This window comes from Botryllus schlosseri, chromosome 5, assembly GCF_051294905.1.
Source record: "Botryllus schlosseri isolate E-star chromosome 5, Bs_hap1, whole genome shotgun sequence".
NCBI classification, from domain to species: domain Eukaryota; kingdom Metazoa; phylum Chordata; class Ascidiacea; order Stolidobranchia; family Styelidae; genus Botryllus; species Botryllus schlosseri.
Window position 1 is genome coordinate 4,082,650 of NC_137240.1, and position 19,424 is coordinate 4,102,073.

The following is a 19,424-nucleotide window of genomic DNA, read 5'->3' on the forward strand; positions in this document are numbered from 1 at the left end:
TTTTAAACATATATATTGTATATATGTAACATATATGCTATTACGTTTATGAGTAGCCTATATGGTATCTATACCTGAAATGTCATATGATAGATTTTCTTGGGTAAGGAACAGCGTCGTCTTTAATGATTACATAAAAACTTTTAATCTTATCTCTTTACCACCAGCCCTGGCACCGCCCAAAGCGAATATTAGATTGTAAATACAGCGTTAAGAGAAATAAGGGGTCGAACCGAAACCAATCAACTAATTCCACATTTATCAATAATTTCAACTTCCTATCAAAATATATTATGTTATCTTAATTACTGCAATTCGTGATGGCTGTGGGATTTTAGTATTACCAATGTAACCTACCGTGCAGCCAGGTAGTAAGTAGCCGACAATTCAACGAAATGAAGAAAAAAGAATTATTACTTCAATATGCAACAAGACAGTATATGGCCAAAGAATGATCTGGGGTTGTTTTTGTTAACTATACTGTGAACAATATAAGCATATTCCATATGAATCCTAACTTTTAACCACAGAATACCGTAAATAATTTGCATGCATTGCCGTAATTAATAATTAAATGTTTCAAAATGCAACATCAAATTACGGCATACCTTCGCAACCGAAAAACCAAAAGGTACGCTCTCGATACATAATTGCCCCCACAACCGGCAATTGCGAATTAATCTACTATCGACGGTTTGAATTAACTATAGGGAGGTCACATTTCATCTATGTATTGAACACCGGACATTGGCATATCTGCTCGCGAATAAGGTCAAAATAAAAGCTTTGATTCCGATCTATTTCATGAACAAATTGTTCTAATTTTACACATGTCGTGTTGGCATCCTGATATGTCTTGAGTAATTGCTATATTTTGCTTCGGAAACGCTTAGATATTTCATCCGGTCGGTGGTTCATATTTTGGTACCTTTCCGGGGAATGAACAGCCCGTGTAAATGCAACCATAACATGTGTAGGTAGCAAGGAGTGGCATAGAATCTTGCATCATTGAATCGGTAGCATGGATAATATCACATTTATGGAAATCCAAGTCATGGAGAGCATGTAGACCACGCACATTTTAAAGTAGTTACAAATGACGGTAAATATGCACAATGTATATATTCTAAATATAAATATATATCAATGGTTCTGAACCGGTGTATCGTAAGCCAGTCTCAGGGGTTCCGTTGAGGTCACGACACACACCCCAACTCATACATATGATTTGTGAGGATATACCCGTCTTGGCCATCATTGCGGGTACACTCAATTAGTCCCGTTTAGTTGTCTGTTGTGACGGTACGTCTTGTGCAGTGGCGTACGCAGATGAGATTGGGATTCGAATCGAAACGACATCCTCCTGCAATGTCTATTCTAGCTCATTTGTTCATTTGTAATTGAGCAAATGGTACGTGCATTTTGCCGTAGCAAATAACAATACGATGCCACTTTCCCAGGCGAAGACTCGAATTTCTGGATTGGAACAACAGAAGAATCGCTGATTTTCCATGAATATTCGTTATAATTAGGGCGATTTTTTTGACATGTCAAAATAAACCAAAATTTTCTCAAAATTGTTTACAAAGTCAAAATTTTATTGATCCCGCATTTCGTTCGTATCGTAGATATTGCACTGTCGGTGAACTTACCATTTGATATTTTACAGCTTGTAGCCTGCCTCATAGGCCTACCGTAGTAGACGGTTCATTGTCTGTTCATTGTGACTCATAAACGGTCAAATGAAACAAATAGGTTGACATGGTGTTAAGCTCAACGTACCGCAATATCCTTTAACTGATGCATGACTTCGTGGGTATTGTCTCTTAGATCAAGAAGCGTAAGATGAAAAATGGTGATGTAGACAACATTGACAGCATGAAGCAACACGGTGTGTCACCGGCAGTGTAGGCACAACTTCAGTGTTGCCAGCCAACAACTGCTACCGGTGACCCTGTTCTTTCTCCATTCTTGGCAAAAAGGACAGACACCTTCTACGCGATAATTTAGCAAAGTATCTTTCGCTGCTGTACTACAACAAATTTTAATTATTTCTACCATAACACGTGATGTAACTACTGGAATTCTTCAAAGGCCAGATTTCGTTAAAATAAAGTTTTTTCACGTAAATATTTGTCAGTTTTCAAGACAACAACGTTTTTCCATGCTAAACTACTTCGTAAGGACAGACAGTTCCAAGTAGAAATGAAGATTAATAGTACAATTTTACCATTATATGCGAAGACACCTGATTTTCATACGTGAGGTCAAAATTTGGTCAAAATTTATTTTGGGGGGGTCAAAAAAAAATTTTTAGGTCAAAATCTTCCGTTTTTTAGGTCCAAGAAATCGCCCAGTTATAATGTTTTCGTTTTGTGTGAAAATTATAATGATTTCGCGATCTTTTTAACAATCTATTAGTGAACAGATCATTTTGTGAACCAGTAATCTATGTATTAGATGTCTAGTTATTTGTATATTGTTGTCATTTTTGTTTTTGATGACTCAGCGAATATGTGAGGTTTCGCGAAGCCTTGTTTATTAACTATACCGTGAGGGTTCCGCGAGTTAGTAAAGGATTAAGAACCACTGATATAGTGCATTGTCCAAATTTATGAACAAATCTCGCCTAAATCATACGATATCCCCAATACCTATATGTCATGGTAACAGCGTATAACAGCAAGAGCGGTTCATATCTACAGTTTCCGTGTCGTTGACATCAACGGAGTAAGGTTCATGATAAAAGCAAGCAGTTCGTGAAGATAGAATTGAAATATGTTCACTATTTTCAATGCCTCGCTGTCTGAGACTAGCTATTTTGACATAAGGCTACGCTATTTTGCCAGGATGCTCCACAGGGTGGTGCTCAAGACGGGCAAGGGTGAATGATATCTGAAATATACGCTAGGTGGCGATGAATGCACGGATGAAACCATAGTGTCCTATATGGGGTGGACACAGCGAGAGTGAACGGCTCACTGCATTTGGGTAACGTGACGTCATACTTTTTATTTCGCCAAATTTCACTTTATGGCCATTTTTGACCGGCTTGTCGAGCGCAATATCCGATAGATCGGGTATCAATGGAAAGCAGGTGATGTACTGATCACGAAAATATAAATTATGTTCTGTTCCTGGCTCTGGAACCCCTAAAATCAGTCTAGAAATTTGCATTGTTGTTGAGTTTTGTCATTATGACGCAACAGGACTGTTTGGCTTCTCAGCTTCACTCACGTTTTGCCAGACAGAATTGTTGCGTGAAAAATCAATGTAACACCGATAAGCTGGAACTGCATTGAAAGAGCCCCCTGAAAACGAGAAAATAAGTTGCCAAGTAGGTAAAATACAGGAAAATATATTTCCCAGACTTAAAGCGATATCTTTTGTCGCACCAGTGTGAATTTCACGTAATCAGAGCAAATGATCTTGTGGATGTTGTCTTCACAACGTATTATGACTATTGTTTTTCCCGATATCCTGCGGTAGAATTCTCCAGACCCGAGTATCCAACCCGAGTATCTCGCGATTCGATGTTCAAGGAATCTCAGGTCATAATTAGGTTGATAGCGATGTTGGTCTCGTGTTTTGGTATTTAAGACAACGACCCCGTAGATACGCCATGTTGAACTCCCTGTGCAATGTTTGCTTACCGCTAATCTTTTCGTTGGATCACAATCTTGTGGTGTATTGAACTGTCTATCGACGGCCCAAGCTCTCTGACTGCTGAAGAAAAGGCACGGAACCAACTGGTAACATGACTGCCAACTGGTAATATGACTGACATACCTCAAACATCCCATTGTTGGTTGGCGCGAGTTTACTACGGTACATATAAATGGCCTATGTGCCCTATGATGATGCGGATCCGCTAAAATTCGAAAATAATGCCTTAGCATTCGTAATTCGCCTTGTAGAGGTATAAAGGAGTCGTGGAAAGCAAAGATCATAACGCATTGCGAAGAAAACAGCCACAACGTCGTCATATCTACATCGATGCGACAAAAGATACCTTCGAGTATCGATATTAACCTGATGGGAAGTACATTTTGCTGTATTTCACCTGTGCGTCAGTTCATTTTCTCTTCATAGTGCCCGATTTCGGTCTTAAAAGTATTTTCTTTGCTAATATATATCACCATCGTTTTAACGAGACTATTTCAATTTCGATGACTCATTTCCAGCAATTCAGTGTCAAATTAATTTTTCGTTAATTAGCAATTGGATTTTGGGAACCTACCAATAGTAAAATCGCTCTACCACTACGATATCTAGGCTCTCTTTGCGCATATCACCTACTGAATGGGAAATATCGATACGCACTATTTCTGTTTATTGCACAAAGGCTTCTTTGCGAAAAATCACATCTAAATATGGATGGTTCGCATATCGATCAATGGCGGGAAACTTCTTCGTAATAATGTGTCGCAGGTAGAATGTTGCATGGAGCACGAAATTCGAGGATATCGCAAGATATGCCGACAAGATAGCTTCTTGATCTGTAGGTCGTGGGTTGGATCCCCGCCCGGGTCAGACCATAGACCTGATCAGTAACACTGATATCCATGATTCCCCCTCTTGCCGCTCAGCATCACCGGAATAGCATGGAAGGTGGTGCAAGACTTAGAAAACCGTACAAGGCTACATCTGCATCTTCATTGTCCAGTGGCATATGTACATCACGCACTCATGTCATGCATATGCACAGGCGTATGGTGCGCATATGCACAGATCGTGTTGATGTGTGTACTGTGTATGTATATCATGAGTCGGTGTATATGCCGCGAAAAAACATCAAACACAAAAATAGACTACGTGTTATTCATATTCCTAGAGAGTCCTATTCAAGTCCTGGAATTCAGCGCTTTTTTAAATTAGTAATTTCTGTTCCGGCATGAGTCGCTTCGACACTTGAAACCGTAGAGCGTCTACTAGCCTCAATCTTTCTCGCCTATTGAATTTCACGTCTTGTACATTTACTGTTGTACACATAGATTACATGATTAGTTTGATTTCTGAGTAATTTAAAAAGCGATGTGTATCGCTGTCTGTCGTGCTTATTAATATATCAAAACTTGAACATATGTGATTTATATTTGACAGTTCCACTTACATATGTGCCTGTGCGATATTGTGACGCTAGCCACCGATCTTGCCCTTCCAACGAAGAGGTCTAGATTGAAGATTGGATTGCGATTCGCTGTAACAACTCAGTTTTAATTTTTGCCAACTCAACATGCATACGAACCGTTTACCGTGTTTGTTAGAACTATTCGATAGCGACGACAGTCTTAGTGAGGATATATTCATCATTGACATCGGGTGATGGGGAATAAGGTTACTTCTGAATATCCTGATCGCTTAAGGACGACATTCATGGACAAAAATGGATAGTGTATGAATGCTACAGTTGGGTTTGGTATCCATCCTAGTTCCAGAATAGGAGAGAGGTTATTCTTTTCCGATCATATTTCCTCACTATATTTATTTTGTTAGCCTCTTCTCAGATTGAGTTCTCGCAACTATTTCGCTAACGTTACATTGGCATGCTCGGTGGACGCGAAGGTATGATGGCATATGAGTGTTTACGCGTTCTGTTGTTTTTAATAAGTAACTTATCAACCGATCCTTGAAACCGTCGGCTTTCCCGCGCTTCGCCCAAATCAAACATCACCAATGTTTCGCCAAATTTACCAGCAGTAAATCTCACTGCACTGTAAATCTCATTTATCAGTTGGTGACCACATGACGAAATATAGCGCTTAATATTCGCTGCAATGATGCCACTATTTGATATTGAATTGTCGTAACACATCTATCTACACAAGTCATCTATGTAAGAGTGTATGTACGTCCACTATACAGGTCCTGCGTTTTCAATGCTTGTAAGCATCACAGTAACTCCACTTTCAAGAAGAGGCTGTTAAAATGTATTTGTGCTATAGAGCAAACTATGGAAATGAAAAATTCCAATAAGGTTTTACGAGGAGAGACTTGTATGTATGTGCATAGTCTTTTGCCTAGATGTCTGAAATTCAATAGAAAGTGCCAAGCAGCGGATGTCGATGGTTGGTTCGTTCTTTCTTTCTTGCATTGGCCGGTTGGCTATTCACGTCGAGTGGCCGCGTTTCATTGATAGTTCGATCCCTGACGTCATTGGAAGCAAATACGTCATGGCGATAACCCATTTCGAACGGAACCCGCGGAATCTGACAAATATTGAACAGTCAAACACTAGCGAGTCGCGATAACCCAATAAGCATATAAACCTTCGGCCTATTGAACGGAAAGAATGGTTCTATCATGAATTTTTTTGCTGGGCATCTATGATATGAGAACTGGTAGATACGAACCTGCTATGAATGAGTTTCGTATTTTTTCACCTTTGCGCACTCGGTCGATATCATGATCCTACGGTCCTCGCTGTTTATTTCAACACATGCTTCACACAGCAATGGCGTATCCTTTGTCGGCTACGAGTGTTTCATGGTTCAATTATAACTCTATTTTATTCTCTACGAATACCGCTATCTAAAAATGCGATTCAGTTATTTGTATTAATGCGATTCAGTCATTTATATTAATGCTATTGACCTCGTAAGCAATATTAGCTACGACATGCAGCCGTAGCTACCCATTTACATGGAGTTTTGATGCGTACGGATTGGTCCAAGACATATTTCATCAACGGAACGCACAGGTTATTGACAATGGAGCTCTGCATAAAATGACAACTACGGCCAACCCAAGTAACAAGGTTGTGAAGGGAATCTCGACAAAATGCCTTTAAGCCTAATAGCTATGAAGATCCTGCAAGGTTAGACAATCTCAGATATTACTTCTACGACTTTAATCAACTATACTATATTCTAGAAAGCCAACTCCATAACACTCAATCATTGAGATTGTGGCGTAAGGTAGTATATACTTGTAGAAAGCGCGGAAGAAGCTGGGACAATTCAGAATGACTGTTAATTCCGCCACGTATAACAGCACATCCTGATATTGCTTCGGCTCCTTCGCAAAACTGATCAAGTATGATTGAGAAGTCAACTCTTATAAGCGTTTATGATGTGGACTTTTTTCTGTTTCGCTTTTCCGCCATCCCACCACGGCAAGGGCTTGTCCGTCAACCAGCGCGTTTGTAATAACCAAGCAAAGTGCCAAGACGCACCGTGCGCGCTGTTTTGTAGCTAGAATGACAGTTAACCGTATTGTCTTAGTGGGTTTGGTAAACCCAACGGTAATTAAAAACCGTCGCTTCTGCAAACACATCCAACCATACACTAATGACTCTGCGTTAATGTACAACCAGATACCAAAGCGTAGAGTGGGCAAACACGCTCTAATATCATAAGGAGTAGGAGATGGACGACGGAAATAAGGATACGCCCAGAGCATCTCACTTTTTTGTAACGATTTGATATCGAAAGATAATTTATTGCGACTTGATTGGTTACCAGGTAGCATCGTGTTTGCTTAGCTCGGTGCTTACGCTTCATGTTCTGTAATATCGAAACACAGCAACCGGCCTCGCCTAGACACGTTAAAACCGCGGGCTCTTGAAAACTAAAGTTGCTTTATCGCGACACGGAAAACTACATTTTCATTTCAAGCTAGACCTTGTTTATTACAAATACTTTGATGATGTTTCATTTTACCTGACTATAATCCTCTAGGATTTAACGGAGACGCTTACCAGTCAACAAATTTTATTGCTGTGAATCTCATTTCATGCGGGAGTGAGATAAAGCCACAATTCCCAAGCATATCAAAGGATGCTCCTAAAATATAGTTTCCAATCAGTCTAGTCCGAATGCCTTTCGAAATCGTTTACAAAACCAAGACCTACAGCATATTAGCAAAAGCCTTTGGAATTCTACAATTTCCTTCCCATGTTCAATTACAAATGCGAATTCGGTGGCAGTCTTCGGTGACCTCTTCTCGGTGCTATATCCATAACCGAATAAACATTTCACCTTGCAGTCACGAAACAAGCTCCGTCGTCTCTGAAAATAGAATTCACCGCTCACCTTCCAATACCACCGCGTAACTTCAACTCAGTACGTGGACCTAACCAAAATTCATGCGAAGCAAGACTTGCAAGTGTTGGAATAAGCATGGGATCCCACGGTGAGGGGAAAATAGACTCGCCGTCATTAAAATTTAACAGTCACATGATTGGATATAAGATCGACAATGAAAAGATATATAAATATATTCGGGCGATGTATAAATATTATCATTGGTGGTTGGGTTAGGCCCGAAATGCGTATTTCTCAAAAGGGTAGAATGTATAGCAGCGTAGAACCTTACATGGTTCCTTTGCGAATCAAGGTTCACATACCGAACGGAAGTGTGGACAGAGCGTCCGTACCACCGCTAGAAACATGCATTCATTATAATAACAGTCAAGTTTTAAAACGCTCTTATCGCACCAACATGCGCAAGACCCAATCAGTTAACTGAGTAAGAGCAAACGGCAACCCCACAAATCATTCCTTAAACCAGTGCCCTTCAACATTTTGCGGTGCGGGGCACACTTAAACTTGTTGTGTGACGAACTCATGCATTCCTTTCCATAATCGGCCGCTACAGTTTCCCCTGGACGTGAGCTGATGAAAAAAATTATCATTTTCACTTGGCACTTGCTGAATCCGTAGAAATTGAACTAGTTATTATTTAAGTTTCATATTATATATTATAAAAGATGTCAGCATCGCCGCGCTCTAAAGTGACACCTATTTCAGTAGCTGACTAATAAAATAAGGTCAGCACTTTCGTAAGTCACTTTAGACAAGAGCGTAATGATTCTTATGATCCCGTATATACCCTTTGGCATCGGGGCACCCCACACATAGGGTGCACCTTGCACACCGGCAGACACAGACACGCCGAGTGAAAAATTAAAAATAAGGTTATAATGCTAAATAGTAGGGATGGTGTGAACCTGTGAAAGGTTCAGGTTCGTGTGAACGCGAACCTTTTTGAAAGGTTCTGTGTGAACGCGAACGTGAATCTCATGACGTGACGCGGCGTCATATTGCTAATTCCAACCCTACATTTCGGTGAAGTGATAGCCGATATTAATGTACACGATACCTAGCGATGACTCGGGTCACATAATGTCACAATGCTGAAGTACATATTGACGTTTTAGACGTCGCCAAATGTATCAACCGGGGCAATCAAATGTTATTATAATAATCCCATAAAATCAATATCTTCCGCCGCTTTGCCATCAATTTCTACGAGGACTTGCAGGGGTATATAAGCTTACGCCTTAACAGTCTAGGCCAGACCGGACAATATATTCGGCGTCTGGGTATTGCGACGTTGATATTGAGCATAGTGTAAAACGGGTTTCTATACTCGCTACCGATATTACCCCATTAACAGGTTATACATTGTAGCCAACGCACGGATTTTGTTTTTATGATACAATAGACTTATGGAGTCAAGATTGACCCCGTATACCTGCTAGATCTTTTTACATCAGACAACGATATCAATTCCATTGAATGGTTAAATAAGCATCATTCGCTGACTACGTGTAGTGTATTTCGCTCTTGATGTTGTATCATTGCTGGTCAAGCTCACAGCAGAGAGTCACTACATATTCACAAACGGAAAGCTGAATATTTCGAGCAAACTTTTGTAACAAAGCAAGTAAAATTTTTGAGATTGTCAAGGTGCATGTTCGTTTAGTGTTGATTTTCTATGCTGCCAGCGCCATGCATAGAATTGCTCGCAGTTGAAATGCAATAAATTTCAACCAAAGATATTATAATGAAGTGAAAATTGTAATATATATGAAAAGGTTCACAGTGCAGAACCTACCAAGGTTCGTTTGTGAACGTGAACCTCTAAATTTCGATGGTTCACACACAGAACGCGAACGTGAACCTCACGTTCACACTATCCCTACTAAATAGTTTGGAGTACGCAGCTTGTACACTACGTTTCCTGCTCCAGGATCACGTAAACACGCATGAATAAGTCATCCACGCGTGACTCATCCATGATCCCAAAACATCGCAATATATGGTGATATGGTGGAACATCGAGGTCATTATTCAATGTTTTATTGTTGCCTTATTGCTGGTACATCTGAGTACACGTTTCGAATTACAAATAATTTGAATAACGTTTGATAGTTAACGGATACAGTTAATGACCCACTTTTCACAAAGTTAACTACATTCAATTCGTTTTTCCAGTCTTCATGTAGCTTATGGTCCGCAAACTATACATACACGCTATAGAGAACGTACATAATACCGTATTAATTGATTTTCACAGTTTACAGTATATGCACCGGACCGTGGTACAATTTGTAGGTTGTCTAGACAATAGCCATACTTAGTTTTGTGGGAGGTACAGGCCGTGAGGCGCACTGTTATAAAAAAATCGCATGCGAAATACTCAAACTTAGTCTCCGAAAGCTTTGCGCATTTCGTGACAAACCACGACAGACCACCAACGGTCTGTTCGTTTATGGAGCTTGTATAATTATTTTGACTCGCAATCCAGATAAAACATCTACATTTCACAATGTTCGTGTCCCTTTGTGGGCTCAGGGTAAGCATTCGCGATCAAGTAGGAATCAACAACCAAACATCTTACAAGTTTCAGCTGAGACTGGAGCCTAGTAATTGTGTGGTCATTGGCATTGACATTGGGCAAGGACGCGGTAAAGTGCTGCACCAATATCAAAATTTACATTCGTGAATACACATAACAATCTAATTAGACCATACGTCGCGATTTATATAACGTCATCTGATTGAGGGTGGGTACGGGGACAGTGTATGCACGAACATTGGCTTGCCGCCAAGCAGCGAAATAAGGATCTTTCAGAAAATTAAATAAAGCTTCATCGGCCAACGTCCGATATGGCTCCCAGCCAAAGCCATACAGTAATGATTGCCAACAGTATTTCACTAACCACTACGACCATCGAATTGACTTAACACTCAAGGCTGTGTGCAATAGAAGCGTCGTGAAGCACATAGGAACACCGGTATTGGCGGTGAGTTGATTACATGCAGTATTAGACAGGTTTCTTTCTGAAGTAGACGCGGTCATTAATCACGGTAAACTCACTCCACGAATTCAATTTTAACTCTCGTCCAATCAACGCAGCCCGTCCGCCATCATGGGCATAACGACATCCTCAATTCTCCAGCGTTAAGCAAACAGCGCGATAACATACACTGGAAATACCGGGTTAATCATCACCCAATCAATATTTATGAATTTCAACGTTTTCTTAGCAAATAGATGGGAGTGGTAATGGTAAATATAAACTGCTCTGCGAAATGATAATGCGCTTGGGTGTAGTTCAAATGTCGCAGTGCAACGACCTCCAAGTTGAAGTAATCAGGACATTTCTTTCAAATTTTTCAAGTCTGCTTGTATTCACACATGATTCTCAATCGAGTACATGCCTCATACACGATGACAATTAAATTTCTTGATGGCATTATACGCTATTGAGGACACGTGAGTTAGGAAATCACAATCGCTATAGCCGAGGCATGGTTGTGCTGAGTCTTCTGGCAAATCCTCTGATTGTAAGAAGAGATTATACGGTCCGTGCGGAACCAAGTACGACTCAAATTATGTTTATAAATATGTCTTCTTTGAGTGCCATCCAACGTAAGTAAAAATGACGGCCTTGAAAGTACACTAATAAGTAGTTTCTGTTAATCGTAAGTGACTATACTGTCGAAATTGTAGGGTGCGCAAGAGTGTGTATTTCCACCCGTGTCCACCCCTGATATTTGTCGACTACTATGGCCATATACACCAGGCCAATATTCTTCATTTTTATTCCATAGCTGCTGACTTGTAGCACAGTCCTCCACCTCCAGTGCTTAGGTAGGAATTCTGGAGTCGCCCGACCCACTGTAACGATGTGATTTACGCACGACACCAGTGCTCTTCAACCTTTTTCGTCGTGGTACACCCTTTTAGCGTTTACTCGAATCTCGTACACCCCTGACCACATTACACACTGATTCCATATAGTAAGCCTGAACAGGGATATTCAAACTTTTGCTATTCATGGGCGTACTTCGATTCCATATATTACATACGGCCGCATTCCGGTGGAGACTTGTCATGGCCCATTTGGACGCATATACTCATGGTTTGTTTTGTGGTATTCGTGGTGTGTGTCGACTACTATGGTCATTTTCACCAGGCCGATATTGTTCATTATTTCCCGTAACTGCCGACTTATAGCACGGCCCACCTCTAGGCTTTTTGTAAGACATCGTATACGCGGATGAGGTGGCGAGGAGGAGCCTACGTAAACCTCCAACATATATACTAATGGCAAATTGACTACTGAGAATTTCGCACCACCGAGAGCCCATGTGGTGTTCTGTGCCGTCACTGATTTCTTGATATATACCTAACGGTAAAAGTTTTTCATTCAAGCAACAGAACACCCCCGCATGCGTATAGCTCCGCACCAATATCGGGAGTATATAAATGCTCAAGAAAGGTATCTGGACTGCAATCTCAGTCGCGCGGAGCGCAAAAAAAAAATTCCATCTGAAAAATTAATTTCGTCGATAATGTTGGTCGTTTCATATTTACTGTCAGATATTTATGCATTATTAGCCCACGTGATCAGATTAACGCGGTAGAGCTGATGGAGGGGTGTGTTTGAAAATTTTGGGTGCAAAATTAATGATGGTTCCGGTTTCTATTAATCACTTTGTTGCATGCTGTTATATTTGGATTGTAGGCACAGTCGAAATATATATTGTATTGTGGCCCAAACGTAAAAGAATAACCTTCATTGGGGTCACGCACACGATTACGGGTACATCCTTTTCCCATTTGTGCGGTGGGGCTCATAGGTTACGCAATTATATTTACAACAAAAACTTCAAGTCACCCTCAATCGCGCCAAGCGTGAATAAAATTTTCAAGTTTAAATAAAATCTCTGAAAGATTTGGGGAACAGTTCGGTAATTGAAATTGCCTACTGACAATCTCCAACACACGCTAATTTAATTATGTGTAGAGGGCCACATAATTATTGCTTAACGTCTGCAGATTTGCCAACTTTGTCCTGTTGAAAAAATCAGGGGGAACAAGGCTGCAACCTATTGGAATTGCAAAATCCTACTCCGCGCAAAAGTCACTTGACCACCATCTAGCGCAGTGGTTCTCAAACTCGACCCCCGAGACATCCTGGCTACGCCCCTGCAATTGTGTACGCTGCGCTATTTATAAGCATCTCGCTAGGAAGTTCCAAACAATTCAATATGTGTGACTGTGTGAGCTCTCGCGGCGGTTTCCTCAAAATCATTACACTGGCCAACAATTTCAAACGAAAAATTGTTGTCTTTGATTTTGCCCTTGATTTAGGTTAATTTTGGCGTGCTGATTGCAAAAATGCCGCTGGTTTTCTTTTATCACGTCAAGTTTTTGCGCTACGACATATGCCCCAAATATGCAAATTTTCACGAATTTAGCCATATTACTTTTCCATACCATATAGAAATTCACAGTTTTATCATAACATAAGTTATATAGCCGAGGGTATTGATCCAGGCTAAGGGTGGCCAACCTTTTTGGTATACACCGCCGCTTTTCGATTAGTCATGTAGCCCACGGCCGCAATCCAGAGGCATATAGTTCGTGATTAACATACTGGACGCCAAATGCCCATTTAAACTGTCCGTGTCCATTTTCAGCGAGCTCCGGGCTAGTCTATTTAGTAATATCGACTTACTATACGCACCGAAATTGCGAGTGATCATGTTACGAACACATATACTTGGAGCAGACGCGAATATCTTTCGTCAATAATATTAGTAGTTTCACATATTCCTATCAAACATTTATCCTTTCTTAGCCCATGTGATCATATTCCCCGGTAGAGTTGATGGAGGTGGTGTTTTAGAATATTTGATGATATATCTTTTGATGGGCCAATTGTAATTAATCACTTTGTTGCATGCTGTCATTTCCTGACCTCCCATCAGGATTGTCGATGCATAGTGGAACGATATTCAATTCGCCCAAACGCAGCAGGAACAAATTTCTTTTTTGAGGAAGACACGTTTTCAAGTTGATTAAAATCTATTGAAGATTCGGGAGTCTATTCAAAAATTCAATTTTCATGTCGACGGCCGCCAACACATACTAATTGAATTAGGTGTCCACGACCGCAGATTGGCCACCCCTGATCTAGGCTGATGCTTTCACCCATTTTCGGTTAGAGGATGCAATCATCCGAGAATATTTCAGACATCATATTCAATGCAAACTGCAGGATATGGTCAAAAAAATAAACATTACATTTAGCCTACTATCAGCTATCGGTCCAATGGCTCATTCAGCTTATTCAGTGTAACTTGAAACTCCTCTACGCTCGATAATTCGGATCAAGATAAAGATCTTAGGGATAGCAGGCCTAATGATGAAGATTTTGAAATCGAAGATGATTCAGAACGTAGAGTAGTCCATCAACACAAGTTAAATGATCTTACGTAGGCGTCGGGACTTGGAATATAAATATTTGGAACTTTTAGTATCCGTGTGAATTGAGAAGAGTAGCCTACTTGACAAGAGAAAGAATATATCTCACTTTCGATCATGAGAAATGGCGTTTTCAACAAAGGGCCACTTTTGGTAGCTTTGTGCATTGCCATGACACTGGCATTGGCATGATACAGTTATAATGGGTTGCTGGGGTAGCAGTTAGGAATCGTGATTTACAACTCAGGTGAATGGCAAATCTCTATTGGTAGCTCGAAAAGGATCCTAAAGTGTTGCATTCTCCAAATAGCAACGTCTTGGGCGCAGTAACAAATGCACACTCAGTTAGTCTTGGTGAATAATACAAACGTTGAATTGTTGCAATATCACAATCACGATTGGATCATATCTGACAGCTTTGAAATATTGTGTTTCTTAGTGGCCAGACACTACTAACTGACACCCTGCCACACATGTACCACTTCCATAAGTTTATTTCGGACAGAATGCATTAAAAAGAGCTAAAATATCGAAATAATTTCCTGGAAAACCTTGGCATAGTCAGCGATTGGTAAGGAGAAAAAGTCCCACAATATCTGAAGAGGTTTGGGGTAGGATACCAGAGTAGATTGGAGCTTACAAATGTTAGCTTATTATTGCTCTAGTATCAATCGAGATAACCCACGGAATTATGAGTTATTAGCGTAAATTTGAACCCTGAAACTCGCACTTTATTTGTCCTGCAGATACAATATCAGTTTAAAGAAATCAAATAAAGCAGTGCAAATGTTTATTTGAAGTCTATTGATTTACTTTCGGCTGCTTGTGGTTTTTGAAACATTTTATACAATGAACACATAATATTAAAATTAGTACTTTTAGGGGGGTATGGGAAAAAGTCATTTTTTAATTCAGCGCCCAAAAGTTAGTCGAAATCAATTGTCTGATCATAGTCAACAAATTTTTTTTCCTCCGGTGTTATGGACAGATATCGCAAGCTGAACACATGTTAACTCCGACGTGTTACAAGGTAGCGTAATGGTGAAGGGTCCGGCATCTTGATCGGTAGGTCGCGGGTTTCGTTCCCAGGCCGGGTTAGACAAAAGGTTTGATTCGTAACACTGCTATCCATGACTTCCCCGCTTGGCGCTCGGGTGATACTGCACTAGCGTGGAGAGGTGGTGCAAGATTTAAAGGCATGACAAGGCTATATCTGTACCTTCCTTGTCCTTGTCCATACATATGCACAGATCGTGTGTATGTATGTCATGAGTCGGTGAATATGCCGCAAAAAAACATCAAAGACAAAAATCCTTTCCTGCTGCTTCGAAAGGAACCGGTAAGTCAATTACCAACGCGTAAATGATGAGAAGCACTTACTTATGACGGAATGTAATTTACAAGCAACGTAAAGCTGATATGAGCATTGTACAATATTGCAGACGCGGTGAACATGTTCTGAATCGTAAACCTGCCTATATATTGTGATAGCTAGTAATTGGTCCATTTTAATACGGATCTGGTACACCCCAGTACACCCCATCTGAGTGGTACACCCTTTTAAGATTTTAGTACACCTGGGGGGTACGATACACCCGGTTGAAGAGTCCTGCACTTCACGCCCTACACGTCCATGTAGAATTGCGTCGGGAAGATGACTAATGGACTACGCGCGCATATAATTGGACCCTACACGCCGGTCATATGGGTTGCTGTTATATATAGGCCTATTCATGGTGTTTCGGCTACATTGGTCATTTTACACCAGGCCTATATTGTTCATTAAGATTCCGTATTTACCGACATGTAACATGGGTCACTTCTAGACTTTTTTATTGTTATTATTATATTCTTTATTCACAGTAAAACTGGTAGATACACACATAATCCGGGGAGCAACCTGCCCCCAAAGGAAAATGGCGAGATTGGAGTAAATTTTTAAAATTTCAGTAATACATTCAAATTGTTATTCCTATGCAATACACGGAGAAGTCAGATTACAGAATTGCAGCAGATGAAGAATTGGCAAGGGTTACAGAGCAGAGGTAGAGATGATTGAAGATGAAGAATCGAAATTACAGAAGTTATGCTGTGATTCACAAGTGTAATTTTAGTCCAGTGGTGCATTCAAGGCCTTCCGAAGAATGTGCACAGTGCCCAATAATGTGATTTTCTGGATCATGTCGAATCGAACGTTACCCGGAATTTGTTGGATATGCCTCATGAGTTTTTTGCTCACGACCCCTGTAGCACCAATGACTATCGGTACAATGTTTATTTTGCATCGCCACATTTTCTCACATTCCATTTTGAGGTCTGCGTATTTAGAGTATTTTTCTGATTCTTTTTGCAGTAGGTTGTGATCAGCTGGGACAGCCAGTTCAATGAATAAGCATTCTCTTTTCTTTTTTAGTTTGACGATTATATCCGGGCGGTTGCTCCTGATTTCGCGGTCAGTTATAACTGGTACATCCCACAGAATTTTTACTTGTTCGTTTTCTGTCACTGGTGCTGGGCTGTAATCATACCAATTTTTTGTCGAAGTGGTGATGTTAAAATGTTTGCATAATTCAAGATGAATGTAGTGACCAATCCTATTGTGTCTCCATGTGTATTCGGTAGCTGCAAGTGCACCACAGCCGGACATGAGATGTGCTACAGTTTCATTTTGGTTGTGGCACATTCTGCATTTGCCGTCCGTGTTTTGCTTCAGAATTCTTTTGCGATAGTATTTTGTAGGAAGCGATTGGTCTTGTGCTGCGAAAATGAATCCTTCGCTTGCCGGTTTCAGGCCAGAGCTGGATAGCCAGGTCCATGAAAGCTCGTCTACATGGGGCTGTGAAGTTAACTTCTTGTGCTGTCCATGAAGAGGCATCGATTCCCATATCGTTTCTCTCATTTTGAGCATTGCATTTTTGTACTGGACTCGTGCTGCTTTTGCTATTGTTGTGGGTTTGGCAACAGTGTTTTCAGCAGTGTAAAGGTTAGCTGTTTCCATGTTGACTTCTCTGACGTACTTGTCGTGACGATAGCTCAGAGATTTTGTTTTGCGCTGTTTGTCTTCCTGTGCAATGAGTATGCAGTAAATGTTTTCGCTGTTGTTGATGTACTGTGACAAGCCGATGATTTCTGTTTTGAAAGTTTGTTCAATTTCTTGTAGTCCTCGACCACCTTTTTTTCTGGGGATGTACAGTCTTTGTGTATCAGATTTTGGGTGATGCATGTGGTGCATTGTCATCAATTTTCTTGTCTTTGTATCCAATTTTTTAATTTCATCTTTGCGCCAGTTCACCACACCAAAGCTATATCTCAAGACAGGCACTGCAAGACTGTTTATGGCATTGATTTTGTTTTTGGAATTGAGTTCAGTTTTGAGAATTGACTTGAGCCTGCTAATGTATTCCTTTTTCAGACTTGATTTCATTGCAGCATGTTTAATATTGTCGCTTTCACAGATCCCTAGATATTTATAGTGATCTTCGGCATTCAATTCTGTTATGGTTTCACCCAGTTTGAAGCTCATGTCGCCAGTGCTGGTGACTCTTCCACGTCGTATGGTAAGTTTTGAGCATTTATCCAAGCCAAATTTCATTTTTATATCTTCCGAAAACTCATGAACAATTTTCATTTGGTTATTCAGGTCTGCATCGGATTTCGCGTACAGTTTCAGATCATCCATGAACAAAAGGTGATGAATCTTTTGACCTTCAGAGTTTGCTGCTTTTTTCATCACGTATCCTGTTTCATTTTTTCTCAGCAACTCACTGAGTGGAGCTAAACTGAGGCAGAATAGAAGCGGTGAGAATGAGTCGCCTTGAAAGATACCATTCCGTATCTGAATTGTACAGGTTTCTGTTTCGCCTTGGTCATGTTTGATCAACAGTTTGGTATGCCAATTTTTCATTGAATCTTCAATAAATCTGATGATGATCGGATTCATTTTGTACATACGCATTGTTTTCAGTATCCATGTGTGAGGGACTGAATCGAAAGCTTTTTTGTAGTCTATCCATGCCATGCTGAGGTTAGTGTGTCTCCTCTTGCAGTTTTCAAGAATGGTTTTGTCAAGGAGCAGGTGGTCCTTACAGCCAAGGGCACCTTCCTTGCATCCTTTCTGCTCAGGCGGAAGGAGGTTTTCTAGGTGTTTGTAGCTTCGTTTTGCCAGGATTTTGGTCAGTGTTTTGTACATGGTTGTCAGGCATGTTATCGGCCTGTAGTTCTTGGGGTCCCTGGTGTTTTCATTTTTTGGAATAAGATAGGTGATCCCTTGTGTGAACCAGGCTGGGATCTCGTGCGAGTTGGTTGAGGATAAAAGCTCATTGTAGATCGCCGCTAGGTAATTATGTGTTGCAGTTAGTTTTTTTAGCCAAAAGTTTTTGATCTGGTCAGGACCAGCTGCTTTCCAGTTCAGTGAACTTTTTAGGGCCTCCTTGATTTCTTGTTTTGTGATTTCTGACCATTGCTGTTCTGGTGTTTGTAGTTGGTCAGTGTGGAGGTCTTGTATCCAAGTTGCATTTGAGTTGTGCAATTTTTCGGTTTCCCATATTTCTTTCCAAAATGATTCCAGATCTGCAGTGGCTGGAATTTTGCTGCTGGTAATTTTGTGGTTTGACTTTTGTTTCATCATTCGGAAAAATTGGCCAGGTTTGCGAGTAAATAACAAGTTTTGGCGATATTGTGTTTCTCGTTTTTTATATCGTTTCAATCGTTGTGCTTTGGCGCATATTCTCATTTTTAATTCCTCTTGCAACATTGTCACTTTTTCTGTTGACTGCAGTTTTGTTTGGTGCTCCAGTTCTATTTTTTTTACTTTATTTTTTACTTTGCGGGAAACATTTCCTTTTTTTAGTTCTGAGAGTATCGCAACATCACACCTTAGTTTTGCGATTTTGTTTTCAATTCTGCGTTGCCAAGCTGGC

At 40.4% G+C, this 19,424-nt stretch overlaps 1 protein-coding gene across 1 annotated transcript in view; it reads right to left on the reverse strand.

Annotated features, from left to right (window-relative positions):
- Positions 1 to 19,424, reverse strand: part of LOC145439972 (titin-like) — a 515,551-nt gene that overhangs the window by 451,613 nt on the left and 44,514 nt on the right. The window lies entirely within an intron of this gene.